The 8,418-nt window shown below is 36.7% G+C and overlaps 4 non-coding genes across 4 annotated transcripts; all 4 read left to right on the plus strand.

The window, feature by feature from the left end:
• The first annotated feature begins 292 nt into the window (after positions 1 to 292).
• Positions 293 to 363, plus strand: TRNAG-CCC. The gene has a single exon. It is a non-coding gene; the product is annotated as a tRNA-Gly (tRNA).
• A 3,607-nt stretch (positions 364 to 3,970) lies between these two features.
• TRNAL-UAA lies at positions 3,971 to 4,053 on the plus strand. The gene has a single exon. It is a non-coding gene; the product is annotated as a tRNA-Leu (tRNA).
• A 219-nt stretch (positions 4,054 to 4,272) lies between these two features.
• TRNAE-CUC lies at positions 4,273 to 4,343 on the plus strand. Its single transcript has one exon. It is a non-coding gene; the product is annotated as a tRNA-Glu (tRNA).
• A 1,576-nt stretch (positions 4,344 to 5,919) lies between these two features.
• On the plus strand, positions 5,920 to 5,990 carry TRNAG-CCC. The gene has a single exon. It is a non-coding gene; the product is annotated as a tRNA-Gly (tRNA).
• The last annotated feature ends 2,428 nt before the right edge of the window (positions 5,991 to 8,418 follow it).

Here is an 8,418-nt window from a genome sequence, read left to right on the forward strand (position 1 = left end):
GTTTAGTTAAATTTAATTTTGATGAAGAAAATTAGTTGGTTTGTCTACAAATCTATGTAGTGGTATCATAGTACACTCCCGGGTACTAACTCGGGTTCCATTCTCCAAATGTGCCTTTTTCAAGCTTACCTGTAGGTCAGTTGTTTAATGACTTAGATGAAATAAATGTTAGAAATATGTGGCTAAGTGGATTGAGAAGAACCCCTAATGGGTGACTTACCCTCCTATGAGAGCAGTGAAGAGGCTAACTTTATGGTCCAACTAATACACATCATACGTCCCACCTGGATGTGCACATCTAGTGTAGTGGTATCATAGTACCCTCCCACGGTACTGACCGGGGTTCGATTCCCCGGATGTGCAATTTTGAAGCTTATCAACCTACCTACTCTTATCAACCTACCTACTCTTGTAGTAGTTGTGAAGAGGCCCCTAATTTTGACTACTTGTAGGTCAATCTTCTAATGACTTAAAGAACCCCTAATCTTCTAATGACTTAAAGAACCCCTAATGCTTACTCCTGTAATAGTTGTGAAGAAGCTTAGACTTATGGGCTTGATAGGACTAGATTGACCAAGCTATAGAATTAGCTAACTTTATTGTCCAACTAAAACACACCACCATACTTGTAGGTCAATCTTCTAATGACTTAAAGAACCCCTAATGGGTGACTTACTCTTGTAATAGTTGTGAAGAGGCTTAGACTTATGGGCTTGATAGGACTAGATTGACCAAGCCATAGAATTGGCAACTTTATGGTCCAACTAAAACACACCGTACTTTCCACTTGGATGTGCACATCTAGTGTAGTAATATCATAGCACCCTCCCACGGTATTGATTGGAGACTTATGGGCTTGATAGGGCTAGATTGACCAAGCCATAGGATTGGCTAACTTCATGGTCCAACTAAAACACACCTACATCCCGTGCAAATCTAGTGTAGTGGTATCATAGTACCCTCCCAAGGTACTGAGGGGTTCGATTCCATGGATGTGCATTTTTCAAGCTTACTTGTAGGTGAATCGTACCCCTAATAGGTGCATTTTTCAAGCCCCTAATAGGTGCATTTTACAAGCCTACTTGTAGGTGAATTGTACCCCTAATAGGTGACTATATTAGTAGTGAAGAGGCTTAGATTTATGGGCTTAATTGACCGAGACATAGAAATGGCAAACTTTATGGATGAGCACATCTAGTGTAGTGGTATCATAGTACGCTCCCACGATACTAATCGAGGTTCGATTTATTGGATGTGCATTTTTCAAGCTTACTTGAAGGTCAATCGTCTAATGACTTTTATGAAATAAAGAGATTAGAAATACGTGGCTAAGGGCACCTAGAAGAAACCATAATGGGTATCTTATGGGTCTTATAGGGAATTGGCTAACTTTATGATCAAACTAAAACACACAGTACTTCCCTCNTGTGCACGTATAGTGTATTGGCTAACTTTATGGGTACTAACTGGGGTTCGATCTTGTAGGTCAATCATCTTATAGCAGTGAAGTGATAGGGCTAGATTAACCTGGATGTGCGCATCTAGTATGTAGTGGGTACCCTCCAACGGTACTGATCNAGTGTAGTGGTATCATAGTACCCTCCCACGGTACTGACCGAGATTGGATTCCCCAGATGTGCATTTTTCAAGCTTACTTGTAGGTAAATCTTCTAATAACTTAGATGAAATAAATAGATCTTCTAATGACTTAGATGAAATGTAGAGATTAGAAATAAGTGGCTAAGTGCACTTACAAGAACAAANCGGGTGTGCATTTTTCAAGCTTACTTGTAGGTCAATCGTCTAGAATTGGCTAACTTTATGGTCCAACCAAAACACACCATACCTCCCATGGCTAAGTTAAGCCTCCTATAATAGTAGTTAAAAGGCTTAGGGCTAGATCAACCAAGCCAAAGAATTGGCTAACTTTATGGTCCAACTAAAACACACCATACTTCCCTCTTAGATGTGCACACTTTGTTGTTGTGAATGTATAGANAAAGGAGTGAATTTCATCTCATGATATTATGTTCCCAACTCCTTATTTGATCAAGTCCCAAAAATGATAGGCATATTGAATCGACTAAAAGAGCCATTCTAACCCATGTAAATGAAAGGACAAGCGCTCATAGCAGGAGCTCATAATTCACTCAGGATTAAGATCGAGTTGCATATGATCATCATGTGAAATATTAATCTTCTCAATGAATGGATTTATAAAGAGAGATTAAATATTTTTTGGTCTAGTCTTATACAAACTCATTGTATAGGATACCCTCACTTACATGTCTCCACATGAATGATTTGGATCAAATCATTTGTAACGATTACAAAGTGGGCCGTACCAATAGTGTTACCAGGATAAGGCATCCAACCTTATCCATGTACTATAAACTCTTTAGGTTATTACTTGAACATGATGCTCTTGTATGTCAAATACATACTATTCATGATTACATTAATAACCTTTGATTTTCATACCATGGATAACAATTAAATTATAAATAAAATAATAAAAATTATTGTTATAAACTAAATAATTAATTACGAGGCTTTAGGGCATAAATCCCAACATCATAGACTCTCCCACGGTACTGATCGTGGTTCGATTCCGTGAATGTGCATTTTCTTAAGCTTTCTTGTAGATCAATTGTCTAATTTCTTAGATGCAGTAAAGAGATAATAGTAGTGAAGAGGCTTAGACTTATGGAACTTATAGGGATAGATTGACCAAGCCATAGAATTGTCTAACTTTATTGGCCAACTAAAACACACAGTATTTCCCACCTGGATGTGCACGTATAGTGTATTGGCTAACTTTATGGGTACTAACTGGGGTTCGATCTTGTAGGTCAATCATCTTATAGCAGTGAAGTGATAGGGCTAGATTAACCTGGATGTGCGCATCTAGTATGTAGTGGGTACCCTCCAACGGTACTGATCGGGGTTCGATTCTCCGGGTGTGCATTTTTCAAGCTTACTTGTAGGTCAATCGTCTAGAATTGGCTAACTTTATGGTCCAACCAAAACACACCATACCTCCCATGGCTAAGTTAAGCCTCCTATAATAGTAGTTAAAAGGCTTAGGGCTAGATCAACCAAGCCAAAGAATTGGCTAACTTTATGGTCCAACTAAAACACACCATACTTCCCTCTTAGATGTGCACACTTTGTTGTTGTGAATGTATAGAAAGGAAATCATATTTAGTTTTAGATATACTTTAAGATTACCTGTTCAACCGAGCTCAATCTAAACTTCCACTCACAAATTTATGTAACCTTAATTGTGTCAAACTATTAATGTGTAATTTATTATTAAAACAAAAAAAATATACCTGCAAAATGTTTGTTCTACTACTAATACACTTGTATTAATTGTTTGACTAGAACAATGCCACCATTATCCAAACCAAAGAATTGATTCAAAGCTATCTCCTAGCAGAGGAATGCGAAATTAGTCTTTGTTGTAAGATTCGGCTACATCAATTTAAATAGCGTTCAACAACAACTATAAATATCAAACTTCAACTAGTCATGAACAAAGTAAGTTTGTTGAAATTATCTGTCAAAGGTGTTCCTCAATGAGGTGTGGAGAAGTGTTTCCTACAAATCTAGTTCCAATTAAGAATGTCAATGAAGAAGAATTGCAAAAAGTTGGAAGGTTTGCAATGGAAATGTATAACAAGAATAGTGAACGTCTCATTGACTTACGTGTGGTGAATAGTCTGTCTTATACGATCAATGGAGGTAGAATAAGAATTTTTATTATTGTGATACAAGCTATAAATGACGATGGCATTCCTTGGTCATATATTGCAAAGGTAGAGTACTATCTGTTTAACCTATGATGCCCCAACTCTTATCAAATATATTTCTCGGAACACAAATTTAGTGTTCATACTTATTTTTAATATTTATTTAATTAATTTAAATTTAGTTTTGCTAAATTTAATTTTGGTGAACATAATTAGCTGGTTTGCCCGAGAGGTTAAGGGGGAAGACTTAAGATCTTCTGCACATAAGTGCGCATGGGTTCGAACCCCATAGCCAGCATTATAGATATACAAGTGATCGACATCATCTACTACTATTTTTTTATGTTGTCTAGTGACTTTTATGAAATTAAGATATCAGAAATAAGTGCGGATGTGCATTTTTCAAGCGGGTATCTTACCTCTAATAGTAGTGAAGAGGCGTGCTACATTGACCAAGCCATAGAATTGGCTAACTTTATGGTCCAATTAAAAGACACAATACTTCCCACCAAGATATGCACATTTAGTGTAGTGGTATCATAGTACCTTCTCACGGTATTGATCGGGGTTCGATTCCCCGGATGTGTATTTTTCAAGTAGGTCAATCTTCCTCAATGGGTATCTTACTCTTCGTAATGGTAGTGAAGCTATGGTCCAACTAAAAAATAAAAGGACTTCCCTCCAAGATGTGCATATTTAGTGTAGTGGTATCATAGTACCCTCTCACGATACTGATCGGGGTTTGATTTTCCGAATGTGCATTTTTCAAGCTTACTTGTAGGTCAACCTTCAAATGACTTTTATGAAATAGCGGAAAAGTACACCTATGTAGGTCAACCTTCAAATGACTTTTATGAAATAGCGGAAAAGTACACCTACGAGAACCCCCACTAGGTGTCTTACTCTCCTATAATAGTAGTGAAGAGGCGGGCTAGATTGACCAATCCAAAGAATTGGCTAACTTTATGGTCCAACTAACTTTATGGTCCAACTTAAAGACACAGTACTTCCCTTTAGGATGTGCATATCTAGTGTAGTAGTATCATAGTACCCTCCTACAGTACTGACTTATACGACAATCTTCTAATGAATTTTATGAAATAAAGAGATTAGAAATTAGTGGAAAAGTCCACCTACGAGAACCCCTAATGGTGGGGTGTCTCCTAGTGAAGAGGCGGGCTAGATTGACCCAGCCATAGAATTTGTTAACTTTATGGTTCAACTTAGTGAAGAGACGGGCTAGATTGACCAAGCCATAGAATTGGTTAACTTTATGGTCCAACTCAAAAACATAGTACTTCCATCTAGGATGTGCACATCTAGTGTAGTGGTATCATAGTACCCTCCCACGGTACTGACTGGGGTTAAATTTCTCGAATGTGCATTTTTCAAGCTTACTTGTAGGTCAATCTTCGAATCACTTTTACGAAATAAAGAGATTAGAAATTAGTCGAAAGTGCACATAGAAGAAGAGAACTCCTAATGGTGGTGTCTTACTCTCCTATAATAGTAGTAAAGAGGCGAGCTAGATTGACCAAGCCAGAATTGGCTAACTTTATGGTCCAACTCAAGGACCTCCTGGATGTGCACATCTAGTGTAGTAGTATCATGTACCCTCCCACGATACTAAGCATTTTATGATCCAACTAAAAGACACAGTACTTCTTCAGGATGTGCACATCTAGTGTAGTGGTATCATAGTACCCTCCCATGGTACTGAGCATTTTTCAAGCTTACTTGTAGGTATTTCTTCTAATGACTTAGATGAAATAAAGAGATTAGAACTTAGTGGAAAAGTGCACCTACAAGAATCCCTAGTGACGAGGCGGGCTAGATTGACCAAGCCATAGAATTGGCTAACTTTATGGTGCAACTCAAAGACATAGTACTTTCCTATGGGATGTGCACATCTAGTGTAGTGGTATCATAGTACCCTCCCATGATACTGACCGGGGTTTGATTCTTCGGATCTGCATTTTTCAAGCTTACTTGTAGGTCAATCTTGTAATGAAATAGAGAGGTTAGAAATTAGTGGAAAAGTACTGACCGGGGTTTGATTTTCCCACGGTACTTGTAGGTCAATCTTCTAATGACTTTTATGAAATAAAGAGATTAGAAATTAATGTGGTCCAACTCAAGGACACAATACTTCCTTCCAAGATGTGCACATCTAGTGTAGTGGTATCATAGTACCCTCCCACGATACTGACCGGGGTTCGATTCCCTAGATGTGCATTTTATGAAATAAAGAGACTAGAAATTAGTGAAAAGTGCACCTACGAGAAGAGAACCCCTAATTGGGGGTGTCTTATTCTCCTATACTAGTAGCGAAGAGGCGAGCAAGATTGACAGCTCGCCCATGCCATAGAATTGGCAAACTTTATGGTCCTACTCTCTAACTTTATGGTCCGAAAAGAACCCCTCACGAGTGACTTACACACTACTTCCCACACACACTACTTCCCACCTCGATGTTCACATCTATGGGCATTAATTGGTTTTTTTTATGGTCCAACTAAAACACACAGTATTTTATGGTCAACCTAAAACACTATGTACTTCCTACATGTGCACATCTAGTGTAGTGGTATCCTAGTACCCTCCGACAATACTGAAATATGTTTATATGTTTATGTTCAATTTATAATAATTTTACTTAAATTCGCCATCTTAATAAATTTCTAATTAAATATTCGCTAGCAAGTTTTACATGTGAATCTAGCCAGATTTACCTCTCTAATAGTCTCAATATAATAGAGAGCAACCTTCTTCCTTGCGAACTACTAAAATACTAAGGTAGGTTCATTATTAAATAGTAGTTTGTAGACCCACTAACAGATCCCCTAATGGCACTGCACCAAACAACAACTCTTTTTCTTGAAGAATATTCGGTTGAGACACCACCAAGGAAGTATAAATCTTTAGTTGTCATATATGCATCATGTCAATGTGCTCTTACTCTTTTAAACTTTATAATTTATAAATAGAATTCACACCGCAAAACACTAGACTCTCGTTTTGGACTCTTATTGTAAAATTGATGATTTTGAAACATATGATANAAAAAAAAAAAAAAAAAAAAAAAAAAAAATAGTCGAACAATTTTTGGGATATTGTTCGTCATGTTACAAAACTTTAATATGATTCTAAGTACTTCCAGAGACCTCTTGAAGCGTATCAAATACTCTTTGACTTAGTTTAAGAGAATAAATTATTTTCAAAAATCAAAAGTTAAAATAATCTTAACGTGTCACGATTTAGAAAATTTGTGTATAAGACAAAAATTAGGATTCTATGAACTAATATATTTCTAGGAAAGCAAATTTAGTATTCATACTTATTTCCAATATTTATTTAATTAATTTCAATTTAGTTTAGCTAAATTTAATTCTAATGAAGAAAATTAACTGGTTTACTCGAGAGAGGGTAAGGGGAAGACTTATGATCTTCTGCATGTAAGTTCGCATGGGTTCAAACCCCATAGCCAGCATTAGAACAAAACAAGTCTTTTACGAGCATAGAATTGGTATGTGGTATTGATTTACTAGCATTAGAAGTACGTGTGTTTGGTATGTGGTATTGATTTACTAGCATTAGAAGTACGTGTGTTTGGTATGTGGTATTGATTTACTAGCATTAGAAGTACGTGTGTTGGTATGTGGAGACCGCCTTTATTTAAAAACATCTAATTATTTATGATTTTTTAATTTTATATTAGAAGTAGTAATGCAATATCTTTAGTTTTAATTTATAAAAAGCTAAGGAAAAGTCAACGGCGCACAATTAGTGTAGTGGTATCATAGTACCCTCCCATGATACTGATTGGTGTTCAATTCTCTAGATGTGTATTTTTCAAACTTACTTGTGGGTCAATCATCGGTAGTGCACTAAGAAGAACCTATAATAGATGTGAGATTTACCCTCCTATAATAGATGTGAAGAGGCATAGAGTTGGCTAACTTTATTGCTAATCGGGGTTCAATTCCTCGGACGTGCAATTTTCAGGCTTACTTGTAGGTCAATCATCTAATGACTTAAAGAAGAACCCCTAATGGGTGACTTACTCTTGTAATAGTAGTGAAGAGGCTTAGTCTTATGGGCCTGATTGATAGGACTAGATTATCCATTCCAAACTTACTTTATGGGCCCTGCCTAGTACCCTCCTACGGTATTGACCGGGGTTTGATTTTCCGGATGTGTTGTTTTCAAGCTTACTTGTAGGTCAATCGAGTTATTGGCATAGGGCTAGACCAACCAAGCCAACGAATTGGCTAACTTTATGGTCCAACAAAAACACACCATACTTTTTTCAAGCTTACTTGCAGGTAGGTCAATCGAGTTATGGGCATAGGGCTAGACCAACCAAGCCAACGAATTGGCTAACTTTATGGTCCAACTAAAACACACCATACTTCCTACCGTACACATTTTGTTGTTATGAATGTATAAAAAAGGAAATCATATTTAGTTTTAGATATACTTTAAGATTACCTGTTCAACCGAGCACAATCTAAACTTCTACTCACAAATTTAAGTAACCTTAATGGTATCAAACTATTAATGTGTAATTTATTACTAGAATTAAAAAATATTCCTACAAAATGTTTGTTCTACTAGTAATACATCAATATTAATTGTTTGACTAAAACAATGCAACCATTAT

This window comes from Cucurbita pepo, chromosome LG18 (genome assembly GCF_002806865.2).
Source record: "Cucurbita pepo subsp. pepo cultivar mu-cu-16 chromosome LG18, ASM280686v2, whole genome shotgun sequence".
Classification (NCBI taxonomy): Eukaryota; Viridiplantae; Streptophyta; class Magnoliopsida; order Cucurbitales; family Cucurbitaceae; genus Cucurbita; species Cucurbita pepo.